This window comes from Pezoporus flaviventris, unplaced genomic scaffold, assembly GCF_033815535.1.
Source record: "Pezoporus flaviventris isolate CSIRO_AGI_PZ_B2104156 unplaced genomic scaffold, CSIRO_AGI_Pfla_v1 ptg000091l, whole genome shotgun sequence".
NCBI lineage: Eukaryota > Metazoa > Chordata > Aves > Psittaciformes > Psittacidae > Pezoporus > Pezoporus flaviventris.
In genome coordinates, this window is record NW_026892639.1 from 379,636 (window position 1) to 394,037 (window position 14,402).

The 14,402-nt window shown below is 44.5% G+C and overlaps 1 protein-coding gene and 1 long non-coding RNA gene across 3 annotated transcripts in view; one reads left to right on the forward strand and one right to left on the reverse strand.

Annotated features, from left to right (window-relative positions):
• Nucleotides 1-14,402, forward strand: part of LOC133280874 (acid-sensing ion channel 2) — a 431,335-nt gene that overhangs the window by 68,052 nt on the left and 348,881 nt on the right. The gene's annotated exons all lie outside the window — the stretch shown is intronic.
• Nucleotides 3,893-4,533, reverse strand: LOC133280879 (uncharacterized). The gene is made up of 2 exons (XR_009747307.1): nucleotides 4,308-4,533; nucleotides 3,893-4,106 (listed from the first exon to the last, which is right to left on the reverse strand). It is a non-coding gene; the product is annotated as an uncharacterized LOC133280879 (long non-coding RNA).

Genomic DNA, 14,402 nt, shown 5'->3' on the forward strand with positions numbered 1-14,402 from the left:
GAAGGAACAAGCCTTTGGTCAAAGTGACGCAAGATTCCCACATCTGTGTAACTAATATTGCAGCATATGTGGGGCTTGAAGCTGGGAGAGGATGGCACCATGCTTAAGCCACTCAGTACTCCAAAGGCTGAAGTTTCACAGTGCATCCAGATCAAGGCTCCAAGTGGAGTCTTCATGCTCCAGCTGAGCACTCTGGTGCCCAGGTTGTTCATCATTCCAGGATGGATTGATCTTTTTCTGTTCTTAATGCCATTTTTCAGAAGCTTCTGACTGTTCTGATGCAAAATGAAAACAAATGTGCAAACCTCAAATAGTTTCACAATTCATCTTTTCCAGCCACGCCAGATTCTTGGAGCATGTCATTAATCTTTCCAGTGGGATAGCTGGGTTTCTTACTAGGGATTTGCTTCTTGCTTACTTTGGATCTGCAAGTCTCTTGTCTTCTCCCACACTTTCCATGGATAAAGGAGAGGCAGTTGCAAAGACCATGTCTCTGACCAAGCCCATGCTGCTGCTGGTTAGGTCCTGCCTGCCCGATTCTAAAACCTTCATCTTGTGGTGCTTAAGGATGTCATCTGTGACATCCCTTTCCTGTATTTCAGCAATGTCATGGTTTCTGCAGCCCTGTTCCTCAAGGGTTGCCAAATGTGATTCCTCATTAAAGAAGGGTCTCTGCTCTCAGTTGGTCCCACTGTTCCCTGTCAACCCATCCTGCTTTGTGAAAGGCTCACAAGCACATCCAGTTAACAAACTGTTCCAGGAACAAAGAGATCCTTCCACATTTGCTACTCTTACAAGACCAGACAGAGCATCCTTGTGGATATGAAATGCTGCATGTGTGTTTCGGCGGCCTTTGTCTAATGGGAGCAGAAATAGGTGGACATAACAGAAATTAAATGCATTGGCCTGGCTCCATGGTTACTAGGAAACAGAAGGATGCTGGTTCACTGTAGTTATTTCATTCCCAGATGAGGAAGCTGAAGCTCAAGCTGAAATAAAAGTTCCTTTTCTGAAAGAGCTGTACTTCTGTAATATAAGAGCAAGCCCTCTGTTGAACCTGCACAGCCAGAAAATGGTCCTGTTTGCTTTGCACCCTCTGTCCTTCCATCACAAGTTGACACGAACCTTTGTTCGCTTAATTAGTTTTTTCTCTTTTGTATTAAGCCATATTGCCTTCAGCAGATTGGGTTTCATTCTCAGTAGGTAAAAATAATGGAAAGGAATTATTCCACAGCAAGCAAAAGTTCCCATCTCCTTTGCAACTGAGCTTCAGGAAATGAGCAAGACAAGCCAGAAACAGAAGCAAAGGTGAGTGTCAGGTCTGGCAAACACAGTCTTGTGCTTGAATGGGGTGAGAAGCTGGTCATCTCCCTCTGCAGGTAACACCAGGCACATTATAGGCAATGAAGGGAGTGGAGGAGAAACACCCCTGCATCCTCCCCTGTGCCTCAGCTTCCACTACCAGCTGCTTGAGGCACATTTTCACTGTCTCCAAACAACCCAGGGAAGGAAGGCACCCGGCTGCAGCACCAGGGTAAGCAGCCAAAAGCATCCCTTTGCTAAGGCTTCCCTGCTGCACCCACTCCAGCTCGTGCGGGCTTCTTGCTGCCTCTGTTAGTCATCTCTGCCCACCCGCTGATGTTCATCTGATCCCTCTTGCTCACAGACCCATTTCTTTCTGGTGAGCCCTGGCAGAGAGTTCCATCCCATTCAAGCTGTTAATATTTGATTACGCTTCTAGTGAAGTGAACACTCATTAAGTTAATTCCAGCAACAATATAAACATCAAAGGGCTGAATTAGTTGTAATGGCAGAATGTGATGGGCTGGCACCAATGCTTATTTATTGCTTTCTGCCGCTTCCTGATGCTCCCAGTGCTGTTGGGGACAGAGCGTGGCTTAGGGGAACATCTTGGTGCTGCGCTTCAAACCTGACTTCAGTCCCAAAGAGTGATTCCCACAAAGGTTTGGAAGCCCTGGTGTAAGTGTGGGCTCTGACTCACCTGAAACATGTCAACTATGGAAAACAATGGATAGAGATAACCCACATTTCATTGTGCTCCTTATAACCCTCTAGAAGACTCTAGAGGGATATAAGCTCTTGGCTGTTTGTGCTCACAGGTTCAGATGAGCACTGGAAGATCTGGGATAACTTCAATGCACTGAGAGTCTGGTATTCCTAATGAAAAACTCCATGTTCTTTCATTTTATTTTGCTTTTCCCTTTCAAATAATTCCAATTGATTTCCATTAAAAGTAGAACTAGATCAACATTTGGTGGGGATGTTCAGATCCGGACTGTAGCACACTGCAATGGGCACTCCAACCTTTTGCTTTCCTCTTGCTGCTGGTTCACTGCAACAAGCCAAAAGGCTTTATTTTGCCTTTTGCTAAAACGGCTTCCATTCTGCTCAAACCTGAATGTCACAAGTGGTGGTGAATGCTGCTTGGTCTCTGAGGGGATTTATAGTGGAAAGCAATATTGTGATATGGAAACGCTGCCATAAAACTTTCCTATTTAAACAAAGTTTGGGAAAACATACACGTAGTTCACATCTGTTCCAAAGGAAATGAGAAATATTGACTTCTCAAAGCTTGTTTTCATCCCAAGTCACAACAAATACCAATTACCCCTGAAAATATTATTGTTTCTGGCCATGCTTGTTGTCTCCCCTTACATAACAAACCTTCCCATGTATTTTCTTGCTGCTCTGCACCTGGTTTTGTGTTCAATACCTGGTGCTACCCAAGCCTGCTGGGTTCTCAGGTTTACAGTAGCTCCATTTCTCTCTAGATTCTCACATTGGGGCATACAAGGACTCTGCAGTTGGTAGAACTGAGCTATCTGATGCCTCATTTAGCTCTTTGAAGACTGAAACCATTGCACAAAGTCCTGGTTCAGTAACGGATGAGGATTTGGAAGCCTACGAAACACTTTGCTTGTGTCGGGCATGGCATATAAATACAAAACCTGTTGTTTTATCTCCTGTAACTATAATTACCCAGTCAGATGAGGGATTATAGCACTCACAGTGTTTGCTGTGGAATTAAAGCACTTGTAGAGCTATAAAGTGCTTACATGCTCTGGTAAATGAAATCAACTCGAAAATCACCTCATGTATTATAAAATCAAGAGCAAGTACAGGAGGCAGGGACACTGATTCACATACAATTCACCTTCTTGAATGGTTTCATTGGTCTTATCTTTGCTATTCCTTCTCCTCCCTGGGTTTTGGGCCCTTCTCATTTCTCCCAAGTCTGTGTTGCTTCACCCAAGATTAGATTTATCAGGTGGGTGAAGGGATATGTGAGCATCCACTATAACCCTCCCACTGTGCAACACCAGCACCATCCTGCCGTGACCCCAGCCAGGTTGTAGCTCTGCAGCTTGGTGCAACTTCTTCCCATGCATTTCCCACACATCATACAGCCTGGTTCAGACACAGGATGGGCAATGAGCAGCTGCCCCTTGTACCCCCTTTACATCAATTTTGCCCTGGTCTGGCTGCTATCTGTTGCAGTTTTAAGCTCTTTTTCTAGGGGAATCCGTGAGGAATGGTGAATGGTGGGCTGAGAGTGACTTGGGGCTGGCTCATGTACTCCGTCAGGTCATTTCCATTTAACATTCTAACAACTCTTGGTGAAATGCTGGAGTTGAATCCTCCACTCCTAGAGCACATGCACAGAACAGCGTTTTAGAATCACTGCCTTTACTGTAGACACACTTTAAATCTTTTACTTTACTATGTGATGGCTGCTCTACACTTGAAACCCCAGAAACCCTCCAAGATGCCTGACTAGATGGGAACACAGTCGTATGAAACAGCAGGACACTGGCAACCACACCTTCAGGTACTTCACTCAATAATTAACTTCAGTTTCTTGCTACCTCAGTTTACCCATCTGAACACTCATTTATTCCTGACAAGGCAATAAGAGACTTTGGCTATGGAGCCTTGCACAGGTAGAGATGACTCTGATACTTTCCTGTAGCATCTGTCTGGCTGTGATCCTGCAGAGCTGATCAGCTCAACACTTCTTCGGTTTCTTTCACTGCAGGAGGTGTTTGTTAGTGTTTGCAGGGAGCATCTGAGGTACCCTGAAATAACTGAATAAAACACAGAAAAGACAGTTGCAATCTTATGTCAACTCATACACTGTCATTAAATAAAGTCTGGTGTAAGTGGAAATGCCGTCAGTGTAATTAGCTAAAGCTGGCACTATGAAATGCTCATATTTGATTTCTTCTTCCTCCCTCTTCCTTTCCACCAGCTATTTAACAGCACACAGCAGGTAAAAGTGAACACACACTGTTTGTCTCCAGTGCTTTTCCAAAACATGCTCGAAGCTGTTTAATGTGCTCTGAAGTATTCAGGCTGGGCTTGGCTTGTTCAGTGACTAAGCCCAGCTACTTGGGGGTGCCTCCTCCTTGCATCCCTTGCTTTCGCCTGGTTCCCTGGGTGCTGAGCACAGGGGAAGATCAGCTGCTGATACCGGGTGTGAGTGGCTGCTGTGTCACAGGGGGCTTGCAGCACTCCAACACTGGCCCTCAGATCCAAGCTGCCGCACAGAAGCAGTTGTCACCATGGACACCAGAGCAGGGCAGACTCATCAGAAGATATTGATAGGGTAAAATGTCAGCGACTGGAAACCAAACCAGCATGGGGTCTTCAAAGGGGAGCGGTGAATCATCTCTCGGTTAGGTAAGGTGGCCTCTGACTGCAGGGAAACCCAAGGGCTAATTTGCATCTTGCATTATTATTATTAATAGCAGTGTTACCGTACTGGAACAGCATCCCAGTGTGTTCAGATGACGGATAAACAGAAAACAAAACCCGTGTCAGGTCCTATGGGTTTGTTAGCTGAGCACCAGGCAAGAGCTAGGATGGGCTGAGCCCCAGGATGTGTCAGACAACAGATTGCTGAGCCCTGACACACTCAGCACCAAAGCTGAAGCTTGGGGAAGGGCACATCCACGGATGCTGGGAGCAGGGTCGTGTTAGGAACTGACCTTGCAGTGACAGGGGAAGGTTGCCACTTTAGGTCCTGCCTTGTCCAGTCCCTGCTTGCTGTATTTGCTGCAGGGTGACACAGCCCCCATTCCCCATGGAGTTAAACCACGCAAGATCTGCCAGCCCCTAACCACTGTTTGTATTGCAGTGTCCTAGGATCTTCCAGCTGTGGCTCAGGAAGATACTTGATACAGTCTGCTCTCCCCAGAAATAACAAAGACCTTACAAGATAGCCCGTTTATCATTCCAGAGGGGATTTTTCTCATCAGTTTTCCAATCAGAACCTCCTCAAATCCCAGAGCTAATCAGACACTGATTTACTGCTTGGGTTAGCTCTATAATTTGCAAAACTCCATCCACAGTCTTAGCTGTAATGGCAGTGCCTTTACATTCTGTAGTTCTCTGACTGTATCTGATTACACCAGTCAGAGCATCAAAGTAGTTGTCAAACGGAAAGAACAACTTCAATAGACCCAAGTTTACTGCTTAGATGAGCTGTAGGAGGAGAAAAGGAATGCGAGCAATTCACCAGCTAATGCAGTTTTTGATTGTATGTCTGCTAGGCGTAGAGAGGTGCTTTGCAAACACTTTTTAATGTGGTTTTGCTTCTCTTGGAGTATTTAAATTGTCTTAATTGTTTAAAATCACACATTATCTGTGTCACGTGGAGATCTGTCTTTTTAATATTCCAGAGAAGTATCCCAAAATGGGCTTTCCCGTGGCATGAGCTGTGATTGAGTAGAAGCAGGATCTGAAAGATTAAAAGGGCTTATCTTGTCATGAAAGACAGGGGAACTTTGAGTGGTCACTTCACCGATGTGATTAAGTCTGCAGGTACAGTCTGACACTCTCTCAACATGTCAGGTATGAGTGATGGGGAAGCAGTTGATTCCTAAGGTAGAGGTCAGGTTTTAGATCAGTTCTCCAAGATCCCCTTCTAGGAAAACACATTGAGAGGAGCTACTGTCAAGGAGAAGAGAAAGACAAGCACTTCTGTAGTGATAGGGTAGTTCCTTTTCAGAAATGTCCAGGATGAAAATGGACTTTCAACCTCAGAAAAAGGAGAAAATAAAATAAAATAAAATAAAATTTAAAAGAATTGCTTTGTTTGACCTTTTTTTGAAAGTAATTGTCTGTTTTCCAACTCCAAATGAGGTCTCTGCTCCATGTGCAACTGATGGGTAACAGCCTTCCGCTTCTCAACCCTCCCTGTACCTCTCAGCTTAGGCAACTACCTTAAGTAGTAGCTTAAGTAGAGCCCTGTGCTCAAGGAGGTGATTTTATTCCCTGAAATGACTAAGATATTGCTACACATTTGCTCTGCCAGTGTAACTGTGGAGCACTGTGAGAAGGGGAGAAACGGGCAATGAAGGCAGAGTGAGGGCACATGAGCCACCACAGCCCTTTGCCAACACCCTGGGAGATAAGTGGCCACTCAGAGAAGCAGGGGACGCAGCTCACAAGACAGAGCAAACCCAGATTGGTTTCTTTGCCTTAGTAAGCTGTGTTAATAGCTTGCTAGTGTGGAAGACCAAATGTTTATTCACAGTTAGTTCACCAGCTGTGCTAGGATTCCAAGTCACTGTTAGTGCTGTGAACTCCAATTCTGATGTAGACGTTTTGGTCATTTAATTATACTGAAAAAGATTTTTTCCCTTTTATTTTCAGGGGATTTTCAGGTGTATTTTTCTACTGGGCAATGCTGGTCATTCTGCCCGCCAGGCAGACCCTGGAATGCCCTTTGAACTGCTGTATGATTGTTGCATTGTTAGTGATTGATGGTATGATGATTAATTTTCAGGAAGGACTGAAGCAGTGAGAAGGAAGTTAGTTGCACTATATTATAATTGCTGCAGAATAAATCCGACTGTAATCAGGATGTTCTGATTGCAGTCTACAGGGATTTCTGGATGTCCTTTTTAGCCATGACATCATGTGAATGTGATTTTGCCACCATTAGAAATAAGGAATTGAGAAGGGAACTGAGGATGTTGGAAGTACTCTTGTACAACTAAACCTAGGGGAGAAGGCTATTCAAACCCATTTGGTCTCTTCCAGCTCCCAGGCAAAGATCAAGCATCTGAGGAGACAGTTTAGGGGATAAATTTCCAGATTCTTTCTCATTGGTTTTGAATTTACATTCAAGGACACAATGAATTTTCCCTACCAGCATTTCCCACACAAAATGTTGTCAATGCCAGAAAATTGTAAAGGTTGCGTAGAATGAGCCAAACTACCCTTTGTGGCCTGAAAATCTCCTGATTGTCTCCTCTTGTGAAGCCAGCATAAGAAAAGTTTTTTGGGGATATTTCTCATAACCCTCGTCCTCAGTTCTTAACTATTGCAAAGGAGTGAGGGGTCCAAATGATCAGGAGTTCTGACACAAAACAGGCAGGTTGTTTAACCACTGCAGTGGCAGGAAAAGAGATGGGTGAGTTTTCATAGAAAATATGTACCTGAGTCTGTATCCAGACTGTTTATTTAGGCTTTTTCTTCAAGAATCCCCCCTTTCTCATCCGAAAAACGTCAGCAGGGTCTCCAATTCTTTGTTCCTGAAGCCTTTCAAAGGACTTTTCCCTTGACAGCCAACAAGCACGCTGGTGAAACACCCCCTCTGCTTGCTCATTTACAACAAGTACTTTTGGCAGCTTTAATGCATGTACACATGCTTTCTCAATGCATCAAACAGCAAGACTCGGGATGCAACAGTAATCTACATTGCAGGCATAGATTTGCTCCTGATGGGTAACACAACAGTATTTGAATAACTTTCAATGCAGAATATTTTCTAAGGGACTACTATAATTGTTCCATCTAAATCCATGGCAGGTGCCCCAGCTATTCAAACACAGCGAAGTGTGCTGTGTTTGTATAGCTCAGCTTAGCATTTGCATTGTCCCATATTCATCATCTTTAGATTTTCAACCAAATCCTGGCTGGTGGGCTGCTGGCAATGAATCAAAGCAGTGCTTCTTTCCCACTCAAATATTTAGAGACAAATACACCACAACTTCACTTGGTGGTAAGAAGAAAATCGTTCTATGTGGTATTTGGGAGGAAAACAGGACCTTGGAGAATGGCTCATTCCTTCTCAAGGTGGTGATTCCTTCTCAAAGGGTTGCTGAGCTCCAGCAGTTCTCAGCATCCCCCCTGTATTGTAAGTTTAATATTATGAGCTGTAAAGTGGATGCCCAGGAGTATCTACCATGGCTGCTGCTCCAGCAATGCTTGAGAGGGGTTCAAGCACACAGTGTTGTTGAGTGTCTTTGTCAGTACTGGTAAGCCAGCATCCTCCCTAACTGAACTGTGGCATGGAAAGCCACTGATACCTATAGCAAACCCTGACAGTCTCTGTTATTACCTTTCTGCTGTCTGAAGAAAAGCATTTTCCACATGGTCAGGAAGAAGGGTATTTCACGTATACCCTTCATTGGTGACTCAAATTCCGTGGCGATTTTTGTTTGGCCTTTGAAAGGGAAGGACTACTGGGCTGACAGGGGATTCTTCCTTTTTATTGTGGCTTCGAAGCATAAATGAGATATGACAGAACATCTTCAGGTTGCCTTTGGCATACATTTGTGTTAAATTCTGCTTTAAATGGAAGGGGGTTTGCAGTAGCAGGACACAGCAGCTCTATTCTCCTTTTCTGTGTAGAGGGTTTTCTTTTTTTCCAATTTGGGTTGAATTTATTTCTAGGAGTCTTCTGTCCTACTTTATGCTGAAGTACTAAGCTAAATAAATAGGATTTAGATGACTAGAATCCCTAGGTGCCCATTTGAAGCACCTCACAAAGCCATTAAGGATGGATAAGAGCTTATTTGGGTTCTGATGATGTCCTTATGCTATAGCCTGTATAGCTTTGATGCTCTGCTTGGTGTCAGCACTCAGATGTGTGCGCTCATGTTCCTTGACCCAAGGCCACATGAGTTGAAGCCACTTATGTCTTTAACTGTAGCTAAGTTTGCTTATTAGGGGAAACATTTGGTGCCCCATGCTTATAGGAAAAGGGGGAATTTGGCCTCCAAACCTCTCATCAAACACAGCATCACAGAAAACTCTCAGCAATGCTGTTATTTTCATGCTTGATAACCTTGACATCTCTATTATTTTTTTCATGTGTAGTCAGTGTGAAAACTATTAAAGCTGTACAAACCCCACATCATTTAATCAAAGCTTTGGAGTACAATGCCTCTATTTAAAATCAAAGACAAGCACTGAGTCTGGAGCCAAGCAAGAGCTGCAACTTCATGGCAATTAACAAAGACAATCGCATTCTTATCATGAGGAGATGGTTTTTTCAACTCTGGTTCTAATTATAACGAGGCACTCAAACATACCCATCTCCTGCAGGACACTGAATTGAGCTTAACACTTGCAGTAACCTTTTCTGAATGCTTATGCATGAAAATGTATGAAATCCTCTCCTCAAATAATGATAGAATTAATTTTCTTTGTCTGATTCAGTAACTTCTTTGTTGTGCAACAGCCCCAGAATTTAAGGCTGAAATTAGAGCCTTTTAAGGAACAAAAGAAAACATGTTTCTGGTTCAAGCCTGTGCTGGAGAATCTGCTTATGTTTTGGATTGGTGTCGTCCTTTCAGAGTTCATTGACAGGTTCAAGAGCTGTTCTGAATGAGAGATTTATGTAGGGTGCTTGTGGAGGTTGCTTTCTCGGGTATCACAGTTTTACATGAGAAGTGGCACAGGAAAAGAACACTGTGGTCACTGTTAACTCATTAGCCGATTGCTTAAAAAAGTAGCATTTTAAATTAAATTTAGCTTTTAAAATCGGATTTAGAGACAGTGTTTTTAGAAAGGAGAACCTTGAAGTACATCATTCCAGGAAAGCAAATGCCTCGCTTGTGACCTCTATATATAATATACCCCTGACCTACACAGATGACAAACACCTACAGAATACAACTCCTCCTCCTCCAGGCCCCATGTTCTTCTGGCAAGTTTAAGTACCAGTCTAGTGTTGGAGTATCTCATCTGGTAGTAGCTTTGTATCATATTCTTGGTCCAGCTTTTTTGGTGACAACACCCAAACTAATTGTGGTGTGTTTCTGCAGATGTCCCCTGGAGAATCCCCTTTTCTTAGGCTTTGGACTAATAGCAGAGGGAAGAAAAGGGTGTCTTTTGGCTGAAAAGCATGCCTTGCTGTCATTCCTTCTGCTTGTTGATGCAAGGCCGGGGTCACCCACTCTTCCTCACAGCTCCAGGCTGCTGGAAGGAGGCATAAATGAGGGTTGGTTTTACAGTCAGCTGCCAGAGCTGCTACATGGGCTGTGCAGCGAGAGAAGCCACGAGACTGATGAACCTTCAAGGCAGCCTTGTGAGCTCCCAGCCATCCTCTTCAAGTTGTCCCACAAATGGAGCAAGTTTCACAACACTACTCATGTTGATAGACACCTAGAAGTGACCATACCCCAGATGAGCAGGGAGATGGGAAAACTGACTGGATTAAGTAAAAGCCATGAGTTATGACATACAGGATTTATAGACCTGATCTCAATCACACTACTATGCTAGCTTGCCTGTCCCAAGTCCTTGTGGTGATGATGCCCTCACCGCATCCCTTGGGAGCATGCCAAGTGCTCAGCTGCTCCTCCTCTTGGTAATATATTCATCATGTCTCACCTAGGAGGTCCTTTACTTTCCTAGGATTGTTCTTTGCCAGGTGCTGACTTTGCACAGAGATTTGCTAATTGCAATTCAAATTATTTACTGCAGTTCAGATGAAGACAACAAATTAATCCATTAGAATGGGAAAGATCAAAGTATCTCATCCCTTGAGTGGTCTGCAAGGGAAAGCAGCAAGCCAGGCATCTCTCAGAGCATGAGTAAAAGGCAGCAGAAGCAGCTGCTTGAAAATAGGGATTTTCCTGCTGCAGGAAGCACCAATATTTCCCCCCTTGTTTGTACATGGGTGAAGGATAGGAATGGAAAATATCAAAGGACTTGCATTAAGAACACCTTTCTGATGCTCCCACACACAACACTTTCCATAGTCAGCTCAATTGCTTGCATTTCCTTCTAGAGTTGATGCTCTGCGCATTATTCCCACTCATTCCTGCCTTGAACTCTTGCTCTTCTTTGTACAGAGGCATCAGTCCTGCCCTACCATGGGCATTATGAAAAGAGAGGCACATGGTATCCATGCTGAGCTTCAGGTGAGGTATCCGATGGACTCACTTTGCTTCAATTTCCCCAACCAAAAATGAAAAACTCGTCATGGAAATATGTTGAAAAAGGAGCAAACTCCTATTTTCAGTCAGCCTTTTTTCTCTAATGCAAATCCATCTCGGCACACAGTCCTCACCCACTTCCAAGTACAGGACTGAGAGCTCTGGAAAACAAGTCCCTTGTTTTTAAGTCCCTCTGTTTTTAAGAGGAAAATGTTCCTCCATACCACTCCAGGCCCTTCATTGGAGAAAGCTCCTTTACAGGGTGGCTATAACAGGAGTCTCAGGTGACTCCTTGCAGGGCTGTAGATGTCAGTGTTGGAGGCATGTAGCTGGATGAATTTGTCTTCAGTCTCAACGAGCACACTGACAGAAGGATAGCAGCTCACACCACTTTGTGGATGGGCATGGGGTTGTCAACAGCTCGACTGAAGGCATGTGCATCAAAACCTTCCTATAACAGAGTTGTATTACTGGACCTAAATAATGGAGGGATAAACTCATCTGTCCTTGAGGCCTCAATGAATGTACATGTGAACTGCCCTTGCAACTGCAAGAGCCTGAAGGGCTGAAATCGTGAGCTTCTGGAGAAAACAGACTAAGGGAGCACATGAAATAATGCCAGTGTAATGGTGCTAGATTGGTCTTTCCTATTTCTCCTTTGTGCTGCCAGCTGGAGCAGGAAGGCTCTCCACCTAAAGGATCACTGGAAGATTAAAAAATGTGCTGTGCGAGTGCTTTTTAGTTACCTTTTGTCCTGGGGGTTGAGGTATTTAAGGGCAGAAAGTTACAAAATAGAGAAAACCAACAGAAAAAGGATGAATATCTACGTGATCCTTGAGATCATCCAGATCTTACGCTGGAAAGCCTCAGTACTTTTACAGGGATATCCATTCTTGTGCTTCCACTTAAATCCCACTCTGTCTGGTACAAAAGCTTCATATACACCAGATACATCTTACTCCACAGTCCCCATACATTCCTATGCTTACCCCCTTTATATCTATTGTTACAGCCATGGTACCAAAGCTGCGGACTTACTGTGATTGTGTCTTCCCTGAAGCCTTTTGGAAACCTTTGCCTCGAATGATTTCTCAGCCATAAATTCCCAGCAATGGGAATGAGATGATAAAGTTCATTTTCCTCATGGCCAACATTCAGACTGTTGTTAAGGCACTGAGCTGTCTGTCAGTCTGACATTCCTGTCTACCTAAGAAGCTCTTTCTCCCAGGAACACCAATCCCTGCAGTACCTGGCTGCCAAAGCTAACATTTTACTCTTTCCCTGCAGTTCTGAGAAGGGCACAGCTCACATATCATGTCCTCGAAGGTCCCAGGAAGACAGCTGGACTTACAGTAAGCTGCTGACTGTCCACTCAGTGCCTGTCCCTGTTTTTCCTCCACATTCCTTAAATAAAGACTTAGACCCTACAGAGCAACATGAATACCTCCGGGCTTATTTTCAGTGTTACCAAAAAAGACTGATAATCTTGACCAATGCTATTCCCTCTGAGGATAAGCCCAAGATACTGGAGGTGAGGAGGGCTGGAGGTAAGGATGTTGTAACCTTATGAGCCTATCACCTGCCCTGTGTTACCATCACAGCTACATCCTGCTCCAACCTGGAATTCCTCAGCAGGCTGTTTACTTGCTGGGATAGGTTGCCTGATGCTTTTTAGAGAGGGATAGCAGCGGGGGCACAGGAGGGAAGAAAGGAGGTTGCCTGCTTCTTTGCTCTGGAAAAACCCACGCTTCAGATGCCATAAGGGAATGTGCATCTCTGCTTGGCTGACTCATCTGTCATCCCAGTAAAACAGCTTGACAGCTCGCTGCTCACGCCTGTGTGCAGACAAGGTCACCAGATCAAGGCACAGAGGGTACACATTTAAGAGAGGGAACTCCCAAATTGCTTACTGCTTCTTTCAGCAGAGCCTCTCCAAAGAGCTCTGATTGTTTCTCGCCTCTCTGGGTTTACTTGGAAGGTATCTCCTCCTGGTAAAACACATAGGAAAATGAACACACTGATGATGCAGGCAACTGCAAACCTGCATTCTGGATGTCTGCAGTGATGACTGGGAACTTGACAGTGGAGGAGAGAAAGAACAGGACCTAAGAGCCAGATACTTATGGCAGTTACACCATTACAAATCTACTGCTGTTCCTTTAGGTGTCGAAGGATGTACAATACATTTATCAGAAAGCAAGTCAAGTGGACTGGAAGCTGCTTTAGCAGGACTGAGACAAAACACCCAAAGGGTTTCCAGGTGAGACAGCAGCAAAGATGCTGCCTGCTCTCTGCATCTCAGGGGGCTTGGAGGGGACCTGCGTCCTCCCCACAGCACAGGATGGGAACTGGCACGGGAACTGTTGGCTGATGGAACACGGGTCTATTAGCTGCTTTTAAAACACATGCAAGGCCTGTTGAAGTGCATTACCCCCAGTACACCAAAGGTAATTGCATGCTAACTGCTCCTGGCTAGCCAGACTTTTGATTAGTCTGTGTGTGACATATTGATCACGTAACTTCATCAGCCTACTAAAGCAGCTGAGGAGGGAGAGAGGATAATCAAGTACTGCATTTTCTGCCTGAGGGACAGACAATTGGATGACAAACCGTGTCTCTAAGAGATGTTAATTATCCTGTTGCCTCTGGGGCCAACCTTGTTGAGGCTTCAAGTCAGTCTCTTCCTCCTCTCTCTGTATACCATGCCGGTCTTTACCAGATAGGAGAGGTATCTCTCACACTAAGTCCAGTGTCTCCTACCATTTCAAGGGGCTTCAGACTGGAGATCACTGGAGCTAATTTTCCTTGGTTTTAGTTCAGCAGATTGAGTGTTCATGGAACAGCAATGAATTGAGAAGCCCTGACCTCCTCCCTGCTGCAGGTCCTTTAGCTCCTGCTGTTCTAACAGGGATTTCAGAGGATTTCATTTATTTCCTGTACAGTCTTGCTGAGAGCACAGTGTACCATCCTGATCATCTCCCACCTGTATACAGCGCATGGGCACACCAGACCTTCAAGCTCAGAAATGTGGATCATGAGAAAACCTGAAATATCAGGTGTAATTTGGGGGTGTTATTAGAATTTATCCTTCTTCCCATGTGCTTCGCTCTTCCATGCTTCTGGACAAAGTGAGCTGGCCAAAGCCATCTTGGTGTCATTTTTGTGAGGCCTCTGTGTCTACACAGGTGAATATAACCCAGTAAG